At 37.8% G+C, this 22,641-nt stretch overlaps 1 protein-coding gene and 2 long non-coding RNA genes across 5 annotated transcripts in view; 1 reads left to right on the top strand and 2 right to left on the bottom strand.

Moving 5' to 3' along the window:
- Positions 1–22,641, top strand: part of LOC108118467 — a 75,818-nt gene that overhangs the window by 15,045 nt on the left and 38,132 nt on the right. The window lies entirely within an intron of this gene.
- On the bottom strand, positions 2,502–3,079 carry LOC108118469. Its single transcript, XR_001772937.2, has 2 exons — positions 2,895–3,079; positions 2,502–2,721 (listed from the first exon to the last, which is right to left on the bottom strand). It is a non-coding gene; the product is annotated as an uncharacterized LOC108118469 (long non-coding RNA).
- On the bottom strand, positions 15,922–16,949 carry LOC108118468. 2 transcript variants are annotated; one of them, XR_001772936.2, is made up of 4 exons: positions 16,752–16,949; positions 16,335–16,552; positions 16,058–16,267; positions 15,922–16,004 (listed from the first exon to the last, which is right to left on the bottom strand). It is a non-coding gene; the product is annotated as an uncharacterized LOC108118468 (long non-coding RNA). The 2 variants fall into 2 exon arrangements; XR_001772935.2 differs by having other exon boundaries at positions 16,335–16,636; positions 16,752–16,948.

The following is a 22,641-nucleotide window of genomic DNA, read 5'->3' as shown; positions in this document are numbered from 1 at the left end:
CGATATCTGTCCAACTTTTGCCCCGACTCCAGGCAAACGTTGCATGTTGCTGGCACAACAGCAACATAAATGGCAGCAGCAACATTCGTTGCGTTTACCGCCAAAAACAGAAAACTAAAACAAAAACAATGCAAAAAGGAAACCTGGACAAAAAGGTTAAAAAAAAGGATAAATCGAGTGCACAACACGAGCATAAAATTTTTCATGAATTTGTAATTTATGTGCTAAAATGTTATCGTTGTTATCGCTGCCTTTGTGTGAGTGCGCCAGTTGTGGGTGAGTTGTTGTTAAAAGTTGTTGGCCAGCGAATTGTTGTGCACTTACGGTTGGCATCATTGGAATGAGTGGCCGAGTGGCTTAAAAGTGCTCGATTCAGAGAAAAAGTAAATAAAATATAACACATAATAAAACTAAAGTGGTTTATTACAAAGTAATTTAACGTAATTAAGTAGTTGGAAATTTATTAAAATTTTAAATAAAATTTTTGAATGTGAAAAATATTTATTTAAATATTTTATATTGCAGTAAAATTAAACCTTATTTAAAGGTACAATATAAATGCAAAAATCTTAACGTAACAACTTTGTCTTCACTTTCAATAAGCAGAAACTTGATTGAATTTTTTAAACAATTTGTCTGCTTGATTTATCAATATTTTATAATTTATTAACCCGGTAATTAAATGTTTTCACACACACATCGCTTCTTTATTGTGTGTCTCAATCGTGGTGAAGTTTTCCTTTCATCTCTTGGGGCCTTTCATCTTTCAGGCTTCCATTAAAAAATATCATAATCAATATCGATGACAACGTCGGCGGCCAGAACAACAATTAACCTTCTTCAGCAGCTGCGTTGCGTTCTTAATGTGAAAATGCAAACAAGAAAAAAAAACAACCAAACTGCAAAAGAAACAACAAACAACTCAATTTGCCACTGTATAAGTTGCTGTCTGCTGTTTATTGTTATTTTTACTTGCTCATTGGCGATGTTGATGCGTTGTTGCTGTTGCATATGTTCAACCATCGTTAAATCGTGGACGTTTCGACCCCTGCAACCCCTTGTGAATTTCACCCCTATCCGAGACTCTGGCACAGCAAAAAAAAGGATGATGATGACGTGGCATTGATGAGTCGCCAGTTGTCGTCCAGCCGCAAACATTCAATTGAATTGCCCAACAAACAACTGAAACAACAACATGAAAAATGCTCTAAAAGGCGCTTCACATACGGGTTGGGAGAAAAATATATGGGGACTGGGGTTCGATATCTTGCAAAAAGGTCAACGTCGGCGGGAGACCTTTGCCTCTATGTTTTTATTTTCGTCTAGCCAAACGCTAAGTAAACCGATGGTCCAAGCATTAAACTTGATAATGAAATTGAAAAAATATAAGGAGCTGGCAAAAAATATAAAGACACTAACGAAATTGAAAGGGATTCAAAAATGGAGGTTGGACTATTGAAATACCCTTTAAAAAAGAGATTATAATAGATCAAGTCAAGTCCATATTTATTTTATCTCAAGAACTAAATGTAATGAACTGAACTATCTGAAAAGTAAAGTAAAAAGTAAAGTAAAGTAACTATAAAAATAAAAATATAAATGGAGATAGCTATTTATCTTAAACTTTATTTATGTGTTATTTAATTTGCCTAAACTGAGAAATGTTTGCAGCGACAACATAAACTGCCATTTTTAAATATATATTCGCTTCAATATTTTGCCATTGCTGCATCCATTTGCATTCTGCAATATTTATGAAGTCATTTTTGCATAACCAAAAATCCCAAATGTATTTATGGGTTTTACATTCAAATATGCACGCTTTTATTTATTGAACTTCAATACTCTTTTGTTGAACTTTATTTGGCGAATTTAAAAAGATTACTTTACAGGGTAGATCTAAGCTAATGGTTCATCATTTAAGTTTTAGCTGGGAGTCGGCAGATCCACATGGAAAACACATCCCTATACAACATATCCATATCCATTAAGCTGCCGCCGTCAGCGATTCATGTTCGCGCTCATGTCCAGACGTCGCTACTCCGTTCTCAGCTCTCTCTTCTCCGTTCTCCAAGGTTTTCTTCTGAGTTCTCATTCCCTTTTTTGAAATGTACTGAAAAAAATAAATGCTCTTATAAGTAAAGTTTGTAATATAACATTAATTAGAAGAAATTTCAGAATCTCTTATAAATTCACACTTAAAATAATATTTTAATAACTTAATTCTGTATTCATGTAATATTCAATTGAATTTTTTTTTGATTTTTTTTTCGTGTACTATTCTTTCATATACTTCTCCCTTCGGCTGTCATCGGCTTTGTTTTTGGTTTCGCTTAATGCAGCGCGCGACATGCAAAGCGGTCAATCCACTGGGCCCCTGCTCTTTGGCCTTATTCCCTCCTCCTGCCCCAGCCCCTCTGCATACCTACTTTCCCGCCCCCACCCCCAAGAACTGACCTTATCTCGCCAACGTTCGACGACATAATAAAACTCGCTCTGCCTCGCTTTTCAGCATTTATTCTGTTGCTTTGTTTTTCTACTCTCCCGTTTTGGGTTCAGCATCGTAAAACATTTTTATAATGCGTTCACGTTGTTCGCTCGAAGATCGTTTAGAGGTTTTTTCCTTAGCTTCCCTGGGAAGGGAATCGATGGTATGGGGGAGGTGTTCCATATTGTAAGTGAAGTATGTGAACAGTGCGTTTCGGTTTCGCATCATTTTGGCTTGTTTAGGGAATAGTTTAAATATATTTCGTTAATTTATTTAGATTGGAAACACATTGAATGTTAGAAAATAACTTATTAATTATTATTATTAATCTTTCGATTTTCTCTTCCTTCTTTGAAACCAAGAAAAACTCTTTTTATTATATATTTTTCAAACAAATAATTATTACCTTTAGCAAAAATTTTCTCCAAAATCTTTGAATTTAGGTTTTCTTTTAACTTTGCCGTAGTCAGATAACTGACTTTTAAACTCATGTCACGGTGTGTACCATGGCATATCTCTTTTTCATTTGCATTGCGGAGGTGGCTCAATTTTGTCTTCGGGCCATCAAATATTGAGCGCGTTTTAAGTGACACTTTACATCAGCATTGACACTCGCAGTGTGTCGTTGTCTCAGGTCCCCTAATATATATATATATATCTCCTTTTCTCTTTCATTGCCCGATGCTATCTCTGTCTCCCGTTTTAGCTATATAGTTTGCGTGAGGATCGTAAAATGTATTTTTTATGGTGCAAGGCTTTTTAGGAATTGTTTTTCGTGCTGGCTTTTGGTTGCACCATTGATGATGAAAAACTTGTGACTTCGTTTATCGATTGACTAAATTTAATGGCTTTTCTTTAGTCCACCCCCACTTACTTTTCCCTCAACAATTTGCTTATGTTTATGCTGGTGGTAGTTTTCCGATTTCTGGATCGTTTGATCTTTCCCTAATTGGAATTCTTATGGAGTTCTTTTTGTTCCGGTTTCGTCATTGCTTTTGAAAATGAACGGAAGCAATGGTTAGGAAAGCTTTTCTGGTTTTTCTTATTTTAAGATGTTAGTGGTGCAGGTGGTTATGTGGTAGGGTGGGTGAATGGGTGGATTGTATACATAGTACTCGGATAAACTTCCTTCGAGTACTGCTACTGGCGCCTGTCAACTTGCATCGATAAAAATCTGCAGCTTCCTGCAATTTCCGCTTTTGACAATATGCGGGCTGCATACAAAGTTATACCCCTCCTCCTCTAGCTACAGTTTTCGTAGTCGTTTTTCCTTAACTTTTCCCTGCAGCCAGGTAAATATGTATTTAGATAAGTGTCACTTATCTAGACCATCCAGCTAAGAATTCCCATTCCTCGACAGGTTTTTTTTTTGGTTTCGCTTGGAGACTCTTCAAACTGACTGCCGCACACGCAATTAATTCTCTTAATTGAAATTGCAACCGCCTTCTGCCCACCTAATTGGTAGTTGCAGTGGGAGTGGCCACAAAGGAGACGTTGCTCCGGGTCAGGAGGCATATCACTTGCATCGGAAAGTGGCGCCCCAAATGAAAGCAACCAGCAGAAAGCGAAGAACGAGTTGAGAAAGATGAGAATCCCGAATGGGAATCGAGAATGAATGAGTGAATGGATGACTGAATGGGCACAGTGGACCGCTGGAATTTATGCGGAATTATTAAAAAATAAGCTTCTGAATTTTATATGCTATTTAGAATTTCTCGGGAATTTTTGGTTCCACTTTAATTCTTAGCTGTCTGCTATAAAAATTGGAATAAATGCCAGGTGATTGCCACATTCTTAGGATCGAACATAAAATTAAACTCTCCCAATAGGCCAACAGTGATTAAAGGCTATAAAAAATATTTAAATATTATGGCTATTTTATGAGCGCTTGGCGATATAAAACATTTATCTAAGTTAAGGCTTGAGAAAATAATTCTTTGCCTTTAGTACAACCAATCCCACTGTGCTTATCGTTGGACAAATGAATGAATACATGGATTCCTTGGCAATTTTAAGGCAAGTGTGAGAAATGGGAAGTGCGGGCGAGGCGACAAATGCAGTAACTGGAAAATTGCGCGACAATTAAAGATTTTGCGCGACAGTGAGAGGGTGGTCTTGAAAGGAGTAAAAGGGTGGTCGTAAAAGGGGGGAATACAAGGCGGAGGCGTTTTCATCTCTGGTTGTCGTTGCCCCGAATGTAAGTCAAGTGAGGCGTAAAGTGCATGCGGGATAGGGGTGAAAGTGTGCAAAGGAAAACCATTGCACCGTAAGTCTCCTTAGTACTCTACCTCAACCTCTTCCCAGTTTCCCTTCTTTCCAATTTTCCCCCTTTTCCAGCCTTTACCCCTCCTTATTGCAGTTGCTGTTGTCAACTTGTTGCAGGCGAAACATTGAAGATCTTTAGCTAAAGCGAATGTGACAACTTGGCTGACAAAATGCTAACAAGATGATGTGGCGCAAACTTTTTTCAAACGTCTGCTTGGTTTTTCCGTAGTTTTCTCCACTTTTCAGCGTGCAACAAGCTGTGCCAACAAATGACCAAATGTCTGCCAAGTGTCGCCACCAAAAACGGCAACAGAGAAACGAAGGCGACCACCCAAAGCGACGCAGTTCAGTTTTTCACGTAGGCTGAATTTAATTCTAAACAACAATGTGTCTTCATCTTTTACCCTCACATTCTGGCCTTTTCTTAAGTGTAAAAACACGCTTAATAGGAATATAACTTTTTAAATTTGTTCAGTCTATTAGGTGTTACTTTTTTAAAAAAATACTTCTGTTATTAATGCTCTTTTAATTATAACTAAAAGTAAAGGCCCCATGAATTATATTAAAGCTGTTTGATTTGAAATCATCTGAAACTGCCAATCTTGTTTCACTTTAAAGTAAACTTTATCTCTAAAGGGTATTTAAAGGATCGAATCCTTTTCAAAACGTCACCTCTCGTTTGCATTGAAATACTTTTCCTGCGAACAATTTATGAGCAGGCAGCAGCAGCGAACAACAGCGGAAAAAAATGGGCAAACAAATTCTTGGTGGCGGCCACGCGGCGTATGCGCAATTTTCCCCTATGCGAAGCCGTAAATCATTGCGACCAATGCTTGACATCTATGAGAGAGTCTCTATGTATACGTATGTGTATCTATGTACGTGTGTGGGTGTCAACGCCTAACTGTGGGCGTGGCGGATGTGTGTGTGCGTTAATCTTAACTGCGACTGCAGTCGCCGCTCGTCTTCACGTTTTTCTGCCTTTGACAGCCTCGGCCGGCATTTAGTTTTAATTTATGGCACATTTGCTCACTTTATGTTCATTTCTTTCGCCCAGCTGAAGACTCCACACACCCATCCAGCCACCCACTCCCCTTCTGCACTCGTACCACGCCCCCTGCTGAGGGTTGTGCCCTCGATTTAATTGCTTTGGAAAGTGCAGAAATTACAAGACAAAGGGTGAGAGAAGACTACCCAAGAGTCTTTGAAGATCTTTTGTTCTTTGGGAATAGTTAGAATGAGATGTTCTTCAAAGATTTTTAGATTTCAAATGCTGCCTGTCTGGGATTAAGAAATAAATAAGATTAGAAAAAAAAGCAGATATCCATTGTATTAACCTTTTGATATAATCCTATCAGAGGTCACCTCTCTGTACCGCTCTTTCAGTCCATCGACCAAGACTGCCATCCTACAAAATGGTTGAACAACGCGGATAACAACCATGAAGCACGGGTATTAATTTGGACTATTCAATGTGCCACTTAATACCAAAGACGTGTCAATTTCATGGCTGACAGAATAGCCCGAGATGATGATGCGCTGCTCCTCCTCCTCTTCATCGTTGACATCCTTTGGTGGATTGATGAATCGTGAGCGGGGGAGGACAGAGGCAGGTGGCCACTGGGGATTAATTACAGCCATCAAAAGTTATTAGACGCAATTATCGCAATGTTGGCAACGTGACTACGATTTGAGGGCACTTCAAGCTGCCTGATGTTGAGTGAATAACCATACTGCAAATGTGACCTAGTGTATTGTATAAGTATCTGTCCCTGGTTAGTTATATATGAGAAAGCTATGATGGACATAAATATTGAGCAAATATCTGACATATTTTATGACTGTTGTATGCATGACCAATATGGTAAACATTGCAAATAATAAAAGTTTTAAAATATGAAACTTGAAATTAGTTTTTATATTGCACAGAAAAGTCAGAATAGATGAAAACAAGGAAATTCTAGATGATAGTGATGAAGAAACCAAGAATCGAGAACTAAAAGCATTTCAAAAAATTTAATTCATTTAATACTGGAAATCACTCTAACTATGTTTGTGTGCCACATTAACAATCACACAAGCAACACTTTCGAGTACAACAGGCAGCACTCTAACCAATGGCATTAGCAATGGACACCGCAGCAACAGTTGCAGGAACAGCAGCAACATAAACAGCATTAGCACACTAGCAACAAGCTCATCAACGTCTCCATCAGCAGCAGCAATTAAATTGCCCAGCCGAGAGTAGACCGGGGAATTTTCAGTGCTTCCTCATCTGGGGGCATTTTCACCACCATTTCCCCCCAATAATTTTTCCGCTTTCCACAGCTACTTTCTCTTAATTCCTCTGCCCCATGTTTGGTCTACACATTTGTCAAACGCGGCTGGTCTCCGGTGGCTAAAACCGCAGTCTCTGGACCTCAACTGCCAGCCCCTCCGCTCACAGAATTTCCCAGCCCACAACAAATGATTTGTCAGCTTTGGCATAGAGGAATCTTTCAAATTTGTCGCTGCCTGGTGTAACTAACACTTTACCGAAAAATTGAACTTGCCCAGCCGCATTCGAGCCAAATATCCATTAACAATGGCTGCTGCTCCCCAATTTCCTTCTAATTTCCCCGCTTTTCCAGCCAACGGGGAGTGCTAAAACAATTAGAAACAGCCGCGCTTCGTCGCTTGTCGGTTGTCATTAACGCAGAATGCGACAAAAATTATCAGTAGCAGGAACACGGAAGCAGACAAGTGTGCAATTTTCACTGCACTCAGAAAAATCTCTTATTTTGTATGGAAACATAAGAAGAAAAGGGTACTATTTACTTTGCAAACTTATTTCAAGATTATTTTTAATCAATATAAATTAATTATTTTTATTTTAACAGTCCTGTCTGCTTTAATTTTAAGTAAGAAATTCAAACCTCTTTGACCTCCTTGATAAAAATTGACTTTTTCGAAAAAGATTACGTACCAGATTTTCTCTCCCTGCTTGAGTATTAAAAAACACTTTTTGTCAACTTTGTCGCTGGCGTAAATATGAAAACTTTTGTTGATTGAGGCAATTAGCAATTGGCCTCGCTCTTGGCCTGACCAAATGTTTGTCTAATTACACTCGGCACACACTTTACACAGCTTTCAGCAGGCTGCCATTTGTCTTCATTCTGTGGCAGCAGCAGAAACATCAGCAGCTCACTTTATTTGCCTTTGTTGCGGAAGCAACATGCAGCAGCGAGCAACATGCTCAGCAGCAACAACAGCAGCAGGAACCAACATTGACAGACTCCGTCAACGAGACGCATTTTTTTGCGGCTGAAATTAATGTGGCAAAAGTTTGCCAACGCATGGCAACTGCAGCGAGCTGACGAACTGTTCCCGTATTTTCATACCCCATCATCCAAAAGTTTTTGACATTTCTGTTTAATTTTTTTTTTGGCTTTGGCTCGAGGCGCCTGTGGTTTTCACTGCCATAAAATTATACTTTATAGCATATTCCGGCTGCTGCTCCCGGCCGTATTATAAATAAGTTTATGTTCGGATGGTTGCAGGGCCCAAATGTTTAATTACACATATAGGGCGTGGTCCCGACCCTGATCAGAAGTGGGAGCAAAAGACTTCGCCAGAAAGGCTGACAAATTGATTGATGATCTGCTATAAAATGTCTCGTTTGTTGTGAATGTAACGCAACATAAATTTGCAAAAAATTATAGCAGGCCAAAAGAAAAGGACGCAAAAGAAAGCCGGAGAAAGAGTAAAATGTGGAACAAAGCCTCTGGCACAGAAGCCATACAAAAAAACTGAGTGAGCCAAGCAAGGAGAATTCTGCAATGTCTGAGTTGGTTCGACGAGGAGTGAGTGCTCAAGTTATAATTAAAAACATATGTGCCATGACCCAAGGCACGCAGAGAGTGGAAAACATAACGCCAGAAACAGGGAAAGTTTAAAATTAGGGGAGAAAAAGAGTTGGCTTGGGCTAAATTGAAGTTTACTTAACCCCGAACGGGTTAATTAGACGACCGTGGTGAAGTCAGATGGCAAATGGCAACTGAAATGAAACCAGTCAAGGTCAGAGAAATACCACAAAACGGGTTAAAAACAACGGAAACCAACTGCTACTGGTTTTTCTTATTAGTAAACTTTATTAAAATAAATAAATAATACAATTTTTGGTTAAAGTTAAATGGCTGTAGTTCTGTACCCATTTTTGAGAAACATATCGAACATACACCGAACTTATTTTCCTCACCTAGCAAACATTGCAACTCCAACAATCTCAGCTTTATGGCCTCAATTTCTCCCCAACTGAAAACTCTTTAAGTCAAACTATTCGAGACTCGAAAAACATTCCCTGCGATCTCCCCAATAGCATCATTTCTCTTCAATCACCTGGCGGTAGTTGAACCATTTCTCTTCACTAACAAGGCCCCATCCCCATTTGCCATCAAAGAGGACTGTACTTTTACCTGTACCCAAAAATCGCTGAATCGTCACAAAATCACTTTTACGATTTTGGTTTATATACTCACCATATAAGTATATATGGCAATAAAGAGGGAAAAATAATATGGGAAACTAGCCCAATACAACTGAGAAATCTCAGCTAGTAAATGGACTGAGCTTCCCTCCACTCGGCGCTGTCGTTGCAAACTTTTTGGTAGCCACTGTTCGAGGCTCAATAAAATTGCACGACGAAGGAGCTGCTGGCAAACAAAGTAATTTTTATAGCAGCCAACATCTTCCCCTGCTCTCACACATGATACCGAGTCCTCTACATATATGGGCGAGTATACTTTACTTATATTTTCCTCAACTTTTTCACCTTCCTTGGGGTTTTTCCAGCTCCAATGATCTTATTTTTTTTTTTTCATTTGGGTTTTATTTTTTGCCTTTCCGCAACGTCACAAAGTTGCCGCAATCTGTTGAGGCTGCTCCGGAATCCGAAACGCGAAAAAGGTGGAGTTGTCTGGTAGTTCAATTCGTTAGCTAGGGGGTGGTAAAAAAAAATGGCAGGAGAATGTTGGATATTCATAGCTGACTGCGAACAATTTACGCCTCGCATTACACAAACTTTTCTTTTTCTTTCCTTTTTTCTTTTTGGTGGGTGGGTTAGTCAGAGTCAGCGTGACTTTCCAGTTGAGGGTTATGTTCGTATTTATTTACATTTATAAAAAAAATATTTCCGTACCAATCCATGTGCATCAATGTGTGTTTGGGCTCCCCTAATTCCAAGAGCTGCAACTTATTGAAAACGAATGTCGTGTGAAAAATTCTAGGGATTCTTTATTTTGGGTATGAGTTGCCAAGAAATCAAAGCAAGTCATTTTGCAAACATATATCAAAATAAATGAATATTTACGAAAAAATGAGGGACACATGTCAGTTCTTTTATAAAGAGATAAAATGTTAGAAATACATCGGACAAGCAAGATCAATTTTGTTAGTCATTAAATTGCTTAACTTAATAGGTTGATTAAATAGGTTCTTCTTAATTCATTTCAAGAATATGTCAAAAGATAATGACACCTCCTTATAGCCTTCACCATTGAGTTTATCCTTTTGATACTTCCCATAAGATAAGATAATTACTCTCTTCCTCAACTGGTTTTCATTTCCATTTTCACACACAATGGCGAATTATCCGTTGGCTCACCACATGAGACAGAAATCCACTCAACCAGAAAGAGAGAACGATACACAGAGGATGACACAAATTAGGTCTCAAAATTAGCCAGCTTTGCGGAGGAGATAGTTTTTCAACAGCAACAGGATCAGGGTTATAGTGGGCGATAGTAACAGCTTTTCCGGAAATCTTTTAGCTGGAAAATATTTAGGCACAAAATGCCAGCTAACTGTTGCTCGAGCACAAAACTTGGCACAGTCGGAATCCGTTTCCGGAATTTTTGCCTACTTTTCGTGGCCCGTATTTTCCGTTTTTCTCTCTCTCTGAGGCAGAAAACTGTTGCACTTTACTTATTTTCCCTTTTTGTTAGGTGGCAGCGTTGCACATTTTTTAGTGTAAATATTATTGGCAACAAACACTGAGAGTGGCAGAAGGGGGCGTGGCAGGCTGACAATGGGCGGATGAAGTGGGTGTCTGGGCCTAACAGTTCGTGGCTGGGTCGGAAAAGTCAGAAAAGCCGGGGGAGTTCTGAAGTAGCTGCTGCTGCTGTTTGTGCCGCACTTTAAATGCACTTGAAAGTGTTTGCTTATGGCACTCCAAACTCTCACACACATACAACCAACACTCTCTCCCACACTTGTGAGGATAATATATATATATATATCACTTGAGTTTAGTTTGCCTTCAGGTTGAAGTTTTTAAAGTAATTTATTTTTTCCTTAATATATTTTGCTTTATTTTGGTCGCTTCCACAGCTCAGATGGCTCAGTCTTCTTCTTGGCAACTCATTCTTTCATTTTCTGGAATGCGTTTTTGATTTTTTTTATAAATTCCCATGGCCTTGTAGCTGTTTTTTTAGCTGTCACTGTGCTGCTGCTTAAAGGGAACTTGCAGCCATGTTGCAGATGTGTTGATTCTGCTCCTTTTGGCTGCCTTTTTTCACCTACTGCCTTTCCTTTACTCCCATGTTGCTTTAATTTTTGTTGTTTTTCCTGTTGATGCTGTTTGCTTGGCTGTTGTTTTTGTTGTTTCTGTTGTTTCAGTTGATGTCGCTCTTGGATTCTTTCTGCTTTTCTTCCTCGCATTTTAAGTGCATTTCGGCCATGTCCGCAGCTGTGTGTGTTTCACCTTTTGCTGAGCCATTTTTAAGTGACTTGCTGTCGACATTCCGCAAACTGATACACATAAAACAAAACTCAGATTTTTTTAAATTTCAGAGAAGATAAATGAATGATATGAAAGAGAAAATTAAATATTTTAATGTGTTTTTTTTACAAAATGTTTAGTTCTAAGATAAAAATTGTGTTATATTGACAAACACGAGTTAAATTTCTCTCTGTGTACACACCTTCTCACTATACTTTCACCCACTTATAACCTATTTTTTGTATGTTGCATACTTTTGCGAGCTGCCGTTCATTTTCCCGTTTCTTGTTCTCTCGTTTGCCAGCCATAAATCATCTTGTTGAGTGCCACACTGTGGCAAAGGCTTAAAGTGTTAAATCAGCACAAAATGCCACTGAAAGGGGTTAAAGGGGGTGGGTGGGTTAAACAAAATATGCCAAGCACACGGCGGCAAATTCAAATCACATTATTATATATTTCATGCTTGCATGTGGGAGGAATGCAAAAATATGAAAACGGGGAAAAGCAAAACCTTTAAGAATTTGCCAGCGAAATTTGAGAATGTAAAAACACAAAACTAAACTCATTTTATGAACTGTCAATCATAGGAAAAACACATTAAATCTTCCCATAGTAACCCAGTTCCGAAATTATCCTTGATGCAAATTTTCAAAGAATATGAAAACAGTTTGTAAATACTGTAGTTAAACTGATACCTGTTTCTCGAATTGGCGTAGAACAATAAGCAATAGGCCTGGCCCCAGGCTTCCGTTTCAATCTCAATCCCTTTAGCTGTAATGAGTTCAATTCTCAGTACATGAGGTTAGGAGGTCCCACCCCTTTGATACCAGCTTTTAACCCAGCACCGGGCCGCAGAGTCAGGCCTCAGTAAACTTTTGAGACCGCAGTAACCAAATGGCCAAAGCCAACCAGAGCTATCTAAGCCAATACACACTCAGGCACAGGCAGAAGTCCTGGACCTTAGTCCTAGTTGCGAATCCATTTCCTGGGTCCCAGTTCCCGGCCATAACCCTGATCCTTCACCCTGCTCGTTGAGTTGCAAATTTTAATCCCAGAGTGAAGCTTAAACAAATTTTGTGCCTCGACCGACATATGTGGGCATAATTGAAGTCGAAATGGGATGCAGAGCAGACGCTCTCTGCCTCTACACTGTGGCAAAATGTTAAGAGTTGGTAAGACTACTTTTCAGTTTTATCAGTTTATACAAATATTTTATATTTAGCTCTTGAAAATAATTAACATTTTCTTTCCTTATAACAACTTTCAAATGGATTTCCATTCTAACTGTATTTCTTCAAGTGAAAATCCCCTCCTCCTACAGACATTGCTCACATCGTTCTATTGTATTTGCATTAGTGTAGTAAATGCAAAGTGTTATAAGCTTTATTATGGTTGCCATAGCAGCCGCCTCCGTATCTTTTTCGTCCTCCGCTCCTCTGGTTTTGTTCCTTCCCATATAATGTAAACCACAAATAGAAGGAAAGGTCGGTCCCAAGCCCCAGCTTACATCTGGGAGTTTTCTGTAATGATGTGCTCAAATCCCGCACACGCAGAGGCAAACTATAATCCAAATTCCATCTGCCGAGATGAGAATGGATCGGAGAGGGGTTCGGGTAAAACAAAGAAATTGTTTAACATTTCCAGCATATCAAAGTACAGATACTCTAACTTGTTTTAATGAAAGAAAGTATAAATGTATTAATAGTTATAATATTAATAAATATAAATCTTTATTATTATTTTAGTTTATATAATATGAAAGAACTTTTAAAACTTACTAATATTAATTTGTGGTTACAAATACTTAAAGGTAATTGGTATATGTTCATATGTTATACTTCTTTCTCCAAAATGCCAAACAAATTGAATAAGCATTTCGTTTTCCCTTCATTGTTGTCTAAGGGTAGTGAAAAACGTTTTGGTAAAACCCAAAAATGGATTGATAATATCCCGCAAATGATTAACTTGTCTGAAAGTTTTTTGTCAGCGCCTTGGGGGGCTTTTAGATGGATAGAGCAGGGGATGGGTTCTTATCGAGGGACGACCGCTCACACATGTAAGCCCTCGTATGCTAATAGTTTTTCGAGCTTCTAACAGATTTGTCAAGCTGTCTTATGCCTGAATCAGTCTTTTCCCTCCCCCATATTTAAATCAATATGGGAAGAAAGGGGGGTTCGGGATAACTGATTGTGGGTTTCTCATCAAATTAGATACGAATGGCATCGTTGATTGGCCTGCGTAACTGACAGCTCATAATGAGATTGAATTTTTCTCTTCGGTAATTGATAAAGGGTTGGGATATCCCAGAGACCCCCTGATTTATGCAACTATGTCAATGTCAAATGCCGGCCATAACTCTTTGGCCAGCCCTCGTAGCACATAAATATTGTATCACATGGCGTCATAAAAGAAATAATGATAAATAACCAAATCAGCAGAGGCGGTAGCAGCCGAAACAGAAGTGCCCCAGAATGACTTCATTGCAGTGGATGCGGCACCAGAAATTCATAAACAAGAAGACAAGTCCCCAAGTCATATATATATCTTATACAGTCCCCCGATCTCAGTCCGTCTATCTTTGCACTTCTCTTATCCGCAACGAGGCGGTAATAAATCTCTTGGCAAAAGGCGAAAAGGCAAATCGTACAGATTATTAGGCCTCTCACTCCCCATTTCCCTCTTTGCCATGATTTTCCATTGCGTCAGGAAAACATCTGGCAGCTTTTGGAGGATTTTATGGATTTGCCAGGGGAGAGGGCGTGTCCCAATAGAAATACTTATGTTTATGCGATGAGCTCAAGTTCTGACAGTGGATTAGGCATTTGCATAAATATTGAAAACAGTTTGAATATCTAAATCATCAACTGGAAATCAAAAATATAGACAGGAGAACTCGTAAAAACGATGTAGAACAATTTCCATAAATTTGTTTCTTTTGAAAATAAATAAAGGGTAGTTAGGAGATTCCCAAAAACATATTATTTTCAAGGTCAATAATGTAATTTTGGCATCTATGATTTTTAAGTTCAACCATTAATATCAAGCTAGTAATACTCTATTAATACACTTTTGTAGTTTTTCCACTTAAAGATCGCACTGCACAATGGAACCAACTTTGGTTTCCCGAAAACAGCTAATTGCTGGCCATCTGTCAGCTAACCGCCAACGGCAATCAAAAAGTTAAGAGCCAGAAGAGCGACAATTCGACCGCAAACTAATTTATTAATCCCCTTCCACTTCACCTCACAGCGAAAAACTAAAAGTTTTAAAGCTTCTGGCTTCGTCCTTTTGCTGGCCATGCTAACCGCTCTCGGACATGGCTAAAATATGCAAAACTAACATAAATCTCAATTTGGAGATTTATGAAAAAACACACAAGCTCTCTCACACACGTACAAACCAAAGACCGGCAACTAAAAAACCGAGAAAAAGAGTCGTCGCCCGCAAAGTAATAAAAAATTATTATTATAAAAAATAAAGGGAAAGATAGAGCGCGGAAAAATAGTTGCACCACAGCAAATATCACTAAAAAATACCACAAACAACCTAGCACTATAGCAAAAAACCTTTAAAATAAATAAACCAAAAAAAATAAATCGGAAAGCGAGTGAAAAACTACGTTTCGAGGGAAAATAGTGCAACGCTGAAATGTCGAAAAGCAAAAACAAATAAATAAATTGCAGATAAAGGTCTCAACTTAAAAATATCCTGTATATTGGAAAGAAACATCAATTATCCAAATATGAATCGAAAGTATTAATGACTAATTTTTTAATGTGCTAAATTCCATTTGGGAAATATTTATTTTTCGGGCTATAATTCTAGCTAGTAAAATATTTCTCTAATCAGTCTTACTAAGCTAATCTTCCCAAGCGGATCATATATTTTAATTGGTTAGAAAAATGCTTAAACTCAAAAAATAAATTATATAACTTATATAATAATTTATTTTCTGGACAAAGCGTACACTCTAGCGCACACGATTCTAAGCCGGCACCGTCAAGATAAATTACTTACCGTAAGTTCTCCCACAAAACTTGGCGCTGAACAAATTGAAAAATAAAAAATTCAGCATTCCGCGAACAAAAAAACCCACCAGAGACGAAAATACTAGAATGAGTGGGAGCCAGGGATGGCGGACATGACAAAAAAGGGTTTTGCCTTTGCCCTAATATTTTATTTGGCACCCGGCCCCTATCCGCCTCCCAGATTTTTCCCAACAGTCGTGCGTGTGTAAAATCTGTCGCAGATTCGACTTCAATTATTTTTTACACAATTTTCTTGTCTCTTTTGGCGTTGAGCTAACATTTTTACTAGTGTGGATGCACTGAGAGAAATTTGGTACACCTGAGAAAAACCAGTCTAAAATCGCAACAGTTTTCCCAACAAGGACAAAAGCCAATATTTTTGATTTGGCCAAAGATGCACTTTATTAATTTTAATTTTCAAACTCCAAATAAGACGGAAGATTTTTTTCAGAACACCAAAATCGGTCTGTGGGCGAAAATAAATTAATTTTTAATTAAATTAATTTAATATGAACTCACTTCCATACATCCTATGATATTTTATAACTGTTCCGGCTTTTATAGTAAGTAAGTAAGTTTTAGAGTACTGGGAAAGTTTTTGTCTCTAATCGGAAAGTTGTATGCCAGAAATTTTGTACACACAATTTTGAAGTAGTAGAAAGCCAAAATTAATTCGCTAAATGGGGGAAGTGAGAATGCGAATGTAAACGAGAAGATCTTCCTTAATCTCTGCAAAAAAATCAGTTGGTTGTGCAAATTGATTAAATTAAATGGTTAAATGTGGTTACCAACATACCCCTAAACATCTGCATTAGTGGAAGAGCCCAACTCCAATAGACCCAGAGTTGATCGGTGAAAATAAATTCCGAAGATATCCCGGCGACGAGTGATGATTCCTTGGGGAAGTGACAGCTACCTTAAGATACCAGAGAATGCAGTTGCAAGGTCACTGGTTTTCGGTACCTTATCCATACATCCTTAATTTTGATTTTCGAATTCCAAATAATAAAGATTCTATCCTTATACAAGCCAGAAAATGGTAATAATAAACTAATGTTGATTCAACTGTAGCAGAAGCACTAAAACTCTTTCTGTGAGCTAAAATGATAATTATTATTTAACCAGATTTGTAGATTTTTAAAGTAGCTACAATAAATTTTCATTTAAAATTTTCAAATGAGTGAAGATTTTTTCTAATTTGATATGAACTTACATTTCCGAACGAGACCGCAGATTTTTAATGGAAAACGGACGAAAACAGTGATTTACGAAATTTATGACTTAGTAGTTGTCTAGACATTTTTATATATTTTTTATGTGGTCAATCGATTATTTTCTTTAACACAAAACACTTAACAATTAATGATCACTTTAAACTTAAAACTAAAAAATTTTAAAAATTTTCCAAATATTTTTTTGTAGATGAATATAAAATATATTAGGTGTGTCCTTTGCACAGTTCAACTTTGTACTGAGTTTTACGAAAGCAAATGACTGTTAGGTACTGTTTTGAATTTACCACAGCCCTCTAGATGAGATATTTTTACTTCATAATATTTGTAGATGAAAACTGAGTGTTTTAGAAATATTTACCTTTGAATATATATTTTTATATACTTATTTTTATACCTCCCTAACCATTTTTACAGTGTTCCTTTCTAGGCTTTGCACATTTTTTTTGAGTCTCGTTGTCGTCGTTGTTGTTTTTGCTCCTTGCATATTTTCTTTTTCGGCGCTGCTCATAAATTTTGGGACTGTCCGTCGGCGGTAAAGAATCACTGCCGCTGCCTCTGTCGACTTCGCAGCTCCGGCTGCTGTTATTCTAATTTTATGGAAATTCCTACACTTTTTCTTGCCTTCGCCAGCGCCTTTTCTTTTCTTTTCAGCGCACAGATTTGTGTTTGAGAAAAATCTGTTTGTCATACGCTTCGTTGCGCCTCATTTTGCCATGGAGAAGAAGAAAAGGCGGGAATAAAAGGCAGATGTGGGGCCGAGAAAAAAAAATTTATTTGCCGGGCCTCCAAAAAAAAAAAAACGATGGAGAAAAAACCAAAAAACTCCATTCAAAGGCTGGACAGTGGGTGCCATAAGTATGCTGTGTCTTCTGGCAGCAAACTGCAAGGGAAAAAACTTTTCACAACGCATAAATTTGCCTGCGTTAGTTTGTTCTCTTATTATTTTGCGCCACATAATTTTACACAAGCAGCCAGCATATGCTGAACAACTATGGCACCACCCCTTCAGATCCCCAACTTCCACTTCTCGTTACGCTTCCGAAAATTTGATTTTAAAGCAGGCGCAAAGTGAATTTTAATGATAAAGTCCACATAAAAATAAAACTAACAAAGTTGTTTCGTTCTTTTTTCGATTTTATGCCCAATTTAATCGAAAACAAATAAGTGGAAACTTAAGTCCTCTAAAGTAAAGCAAAAACTAAAAATAAAAATCTTGTTAAACATAATTAAATAAAAATGAAAACCACCAATAAATTCCCCCTTAACTAAAGCATGTAAAAGCCACAAAAAGAACTATTTATTTTTGTTTCACAAAGCAAAACCATAAGAACAACAATCAGCCTTATTTGATTTCCCATTATTAATTAATTCATGAAAACGACAACAAATTAATTAAGACTCCGGCAAGCGGAAAATCGGAAGGTGGCTAACTGGGGACAAAAAGCGAGAGGCGTTGTAATTTCATAAATTTGATTGTCACGCCAGCGAATTAGTGTCAAGCCAATTCCAACTAATGAGCAGCCATAAAAAGATATATGGAAAATACATATATATAATTAGGCTTGTAACTAAGAGGAGGAATCTTCATTTTCGCATTTTCAAAAATGAAACAACAAATGGCTCACCTAATACTTGTTGTCATTCGCCTATTTATGATAATTAAGGTTTGACATTTTTATGTTATTAATTCGATTTGACATAAAGTCAAGCCCCCTCCAACGCCTTTCTAATTTTGTCAACGTTCAACGGATGCCGTCGACCACAAAAAGTTAATAGGCAATGGGCCACCAGTGACCCAAAAAAAAATATTAGAAAAGAAAAGCAAAAGAAAAACGGAGCGGGAGAAGACACAAATGAAACGGGAAGGTGAGAAAAGAGCTGGTGCCCCTCTCGAAAGTTTTCCCCAAATTTTCCCGGCGGCATTAACCGTTGATCGGCGAAAGCATTTAAAAACTACAGCAGCCTTCCAGAGGCGTCCAACTTGGCTCATAAAACTGACAATAAAAACATGGGGGACTGTCAGAGTGGCTAAGTGGCGGGGAGGAGTCTCTAGCATTGAGTGTAGATCTCCTCTGATTCATGCACTTACTCCCTCTTTCCTTTTTTATAAATGAAAATCCCTCAATGGCAGCGTTGACTTTAATTAAGAGCAAAATTAATTTGTATGAAAGGCGGAAAATAAATGAAAAAAGGAAGGGACAAATATAAATGTCAGCAAGTTCTTCTATAGTTTTCAGATTTTTATATTGAAAAAATAATTTAATTTTTTATTAAATCCTAAAAATTACTAATTGATATTAAGTTATAGCTGTTTTATAAGTATCCATATGGCCAAATATGCTCTTTAGCACCCCTTATATAAAAACAAAATTAATTTATCTTCTATACCTTCCTTACCTTTACTTTCCCGAAAACTACTGCTAAAATATTGACCGCCCCAGCAAAAACCGGACCGAAACCACTTCAACTCAATTTTCAACACTTTTCCCTCTTTTCACCGAGCAACCACCGTGCTCTTTGCCCGCCATGCATTTTCCCCCTTTCCCAGGAAGTGAAATCGGAGTTTATTTTTATAGATTTAAGGGCAGACAACAAAAAATCAATTGTCTTACACACTTGTGCATCTGAAACATCCCTGGCCTCTCCCTTTTTTCAGCCCGAGGGCGTAGCAAACACATGACATGTGTCAAAAGCAGAAAGGGGAACGGGGAAAATGTAAAATAAAATATATATATGCACTGGAAAAAGTGTCATAAGGATGGTAAGAGCATCCCAACTCATCGGAAACGAGACGGGCATGCTGCTGACAAATAAAACTGTCGGTTTTAATAATAAAACAAGAAGAGCAACTGGGAAAGCCCCAAGATAGAGAAGTGCACTTCTTATGGCAACTAAACCATCTTGGGGCGACCCCAACTGACTTTTCCGGCTGACAGATTACAGCTGCGATAAACTAGAGTTTCCATACCTATTTCTGTTTCATTTCCAATTAGAAATCAGCCAAAGCTGATAAGTCTTTTCATTTTAAATATGACTTTTTCCATTTCAACTAGCCCATAAATATATCAAAGTCCTATATGCATTTTAATGTGTCATTGGCAGACACAAATAGAAAATGGGTCTAAAAAAGAGTTTAAGAACTTGCTCTACTGATAATCCATTTGTCTTCAAAGAATATTTAAGTATAAGTTCTGACTGTCAGTGATAAAGAAAATCATACAAAACAAATAACATCTATAGAAAATGTATTTTTTTTCTCTTACGATAATAGAAAAAGTGTTATTAATTTTATTTCAGAACTAGTATGAATTATTAAATTTCATATTGGATTTCCTTCAAAAGTACTCTACAAAATATAATGAAAAGAATTCCAACTTAATGTCAAACTTTAAATGTAATTTCTAACTTTGAGTTTAGCTGCAACTTTAATCAACATTTCTCTTATTCTTTCCCTTTTCTTTGTCTTTCAGGTAAGTCGCTGAGAACTTTTCCGACCGCTACCCCATCGACTTCTACCATCTTCCGAAATAAGGTAAACAAGGAAAACACTCAACTTCTTTGTGCCCTCTGAACAACTGTGTCGTTGTCGTTGGCGTGAAAAAATCCATTAGAAGTGGAACTATGTCAATCGATGGCAGAATGAAAGAACATTGAGTGGCGCAGGGGAAGAAAGCTCCGGGGCGAAATATAGACTGTTAAAGTGCAGACTGAAAACAGGGAAAATTAAAAAAAAAAGAAAAAAACGTTAAGAAACATTATTAACATTATTAATTTGTAGTATTGTAATTTAAGAAGAAATCAGATCTGAAAAATTTATTTATATTTATGTCGACTTTAAGTCGAAACGAATTGATTGATCCGGTCACCTAAAGTGTCCATCTGGGGGAGACTTCACTGTCCCCCCAGACACATATGCTAAGCTGACAGCACATATGTATGTTGGCTTGTGGTAGCCATGAATTATTTACATACCAAGCCACCCAAATGCATTTCTAATGTTGCGACAGTAGGAAAACAGAAAGTGCAAATGAGATTTGGCTTTCACTGCGAAGCAGAACGAATTTGTTACCGGTCATCGGACTTCAATGGATACATCTTCTGGTGGCTAAGACAAGTCAAGCTTTTGCTGAGTCCTATTGATTTTGGCCAGAATATTGCCATTGCCCTGGTTTCTATATTTGGTCTAAGTTGTGACTTTAGTCTCTCTCTCCATCTCTATCAGAGTAGCTTTGAGTTTTGATGAAAATGGGGAAATTGGGAAATTCAAAATTAAATTAATTTCAATTGAACCTAATTGACAGACAACCTAAGGTTCGACTTTGAGTGTGATCCATTACAAATTTAAGATGGTTTCAAAACTGATCTAAGATTAGTTTAAAATTAAGCATTAACTGAATGACAATCCGTTTCGGATTCTCGGCGTAGTAGCTTCTTTCACTGGAACGAAATTGGTTAAACATTTTTACAAGAAGAGTAATAAAATGGCTTTCAGATTTCCTTTTGGGACAGAAAAATCTCTGAAATACCTTTCCCTTTTGCAAGCAAAGACAAAAGTGAATTACATTTTCCCGCTTTTTCATCCACATACAACTTTCCCCATTCATTCCAACCATTCCATTTCCATTTTCGCGCGGAATTTCCGCACTCAAAGTCAGTCGCACAATCAGTTGGCAAACAATTGAATGCCTCATCAGCAGGCGAAGGACTTCGATTGATATTATGGGACAGCTATTCAGGAGGATCCTTACACCGATTGCCCCGCCCTTTCTCGCCGCCTCCGCAGACAGCTGTTATTATCAAATAACCGCGCAGCATATCAAATAACAAGAAACAAACTTTGTCAACACGAGCGAAGCAAAAATGCTGAGCCAGAAGGGGATTGGAATGTATATATATATATATCTAGTGATATAGAGGTGGAGGGGGCTTAACCCGACTGCAAAAAGTCTTGGATAATATTTGCCAGGGAAGGGAGGAAGGCTGTCATGTTTGCACATTTGTTGGCATTTGCAGGATATTTGTGTATCCCCTGGATACACTTTCATCGGGGAAGACAAGTCTAGTGCAATTTGATATTATTGCCAACTGGCAAATACACTCGAACCATTTCATTGTATCCGTGTATCATTGCATCTGTATTCAAGTATCTTGCATTCCTGCATCCCTGCATCCGTGCATCCCTGAATCCTTTCATCTGATATCTGAGGTTTTGCACATTTGTTTGCATTGTTCAGCGTGGCTGTGGCTGAGCATTCTCTGCCCTAAAATATGATTAAATATTTCGTAATGAGACTGCTGAATCCTTATAATCACCGAAGGGCAGAAAGAGACGGCTGAGCTAATTGAAACTGTCAAGTTTGCTCTGTTTGTGGCTCCAGTCACTACCAGGTGCCTCGAAAGTTCGTCTCCCCAGAATGTCAAGTCATGTACCAGTGAGTATGTGCGTCTGGTATCTCGTAGATAAATATTTGCAGCCATGGGTTTGGGGTCGGTTCATTAGGGAAATGTGTGGCAGTTGGCAAAATACAAAATTCTCCTCAAAGTGCAATGCCGTAGATAAATGGTTAAGCAAAAGTTTGACATTTTTCCGAGAATTTCCCAGTTGTTTGTGTGGTGTAAGGGTAAAATATTTTCCCTTAATCGTCAAGAAGTTTTTCTCATATCGATGCCAAACTATGGTCTCAAATAAATCAAAAAATTCTTAGTTAAAAAGTTTTTCCAAGTATTTTAATATTCGAACTATACGATTGTCAAATTTGAAGTAATAGCAAGTTCAATATATATTCCATAATTTGAATAAGGTGCTAATATAAATCAAAGTTAATCCTTAATCTTCAAATTTCTTCCTGAAAACAAGAAAAAATCAAC

The sequence above is a fragment of the Drosophila eugracilis genome, unplaced genomic scaffold, assembly GCF_018153835.1.
Source record: "Drosophila eugracilis isolate 14026-0451.02 unplaced genomic scaffold, ASM1815383v1 contig_1197, whole genome shotgun sequence".
Lineage (NCBI taxonomy): Eukaryota > Metazoa > Arthropoda > Insecta > Diptera > Drosophilidae > Drosophila > Drosophila eugracilis.
The sequence above is the reverse complement of the archived record's forward strand: the minus strand, read 5'-3'. Positions and strand labels throughout refer to the sequence as shown.